Genomic DNA, 506 nt, shown 5'->3' with positions numbered 1-506 from the left:
CACGCTGCTTCCCTCCCAGTCCCTCCTCAGCTCCGCTAGAGCCACACTGCTTCCCTCCCAGTCCCTCCTCAGCTCCGCTAGAGCCGCACTGCTTCCCTCCCAGTCCCTCCTCAGCTCCGCTAGAGCCACGCCGCTTCCCTCCCAGTCCCTCCTCAGCTCCGCTAGAGCCACGCCGCTTCCCTCCCAGTCCCTCCTCAGCTCCGCTAGAGCCACGCTGCTTCCCTCCCTCCCAGTCCTCTACGAATTATGATTATTTATTTAGCTAAAGGATAACAAAAGAAAATTCAAACAAATTGTTGAAAAAATTAAACATTTTTTTAATCAACATACAGTACTTAATACATATTTAAACTGTACAATTATTTGCTTTTGGTACACATACAGTATCACACACAGACACCTATCAGTAATTTCACACACACACACTAGCACACAGACACACATATCACACACACTAGCACACAAACACACTATCAATCTCACTGTCAGACACACACACTATCACA

The 506-nt window shown here is 47.8% G+C and overlaps 1 pseudogene; it reads right to left on the bottom strand.

Annotated features, from left to right (window-relative positions):
- Positions 1 to 293: 293 nt before the first annotated feature.
- LOC131732138 (DNA-directed RNA polymerase III subunit RPC8-like) overlaps positions 294 to 506 on the bottom strand; it is a 7,585-nt pseudogene continuing 7,372 nt past the window's right edge.

Source organism: Acipenser ruthenus, unplaced genomic scaffold (assembly GCF_902713425.1).
Source record: "Acipenser ruthenus unplaced genomic scaffold, fAciRut3.2 maternal haplotype, whole genome shotgun sequence".
NCBI lineage: Eukaryota > Metazoa > Chordata > Actinopteri > Acipenseriformes > Acipenseridae > Acipenser > Acipenser ruthenus.
Note: the sequence above shows the minus strand (reverse complement) of the source record. Positions and strands in the feature narration are given on the sequence as shown.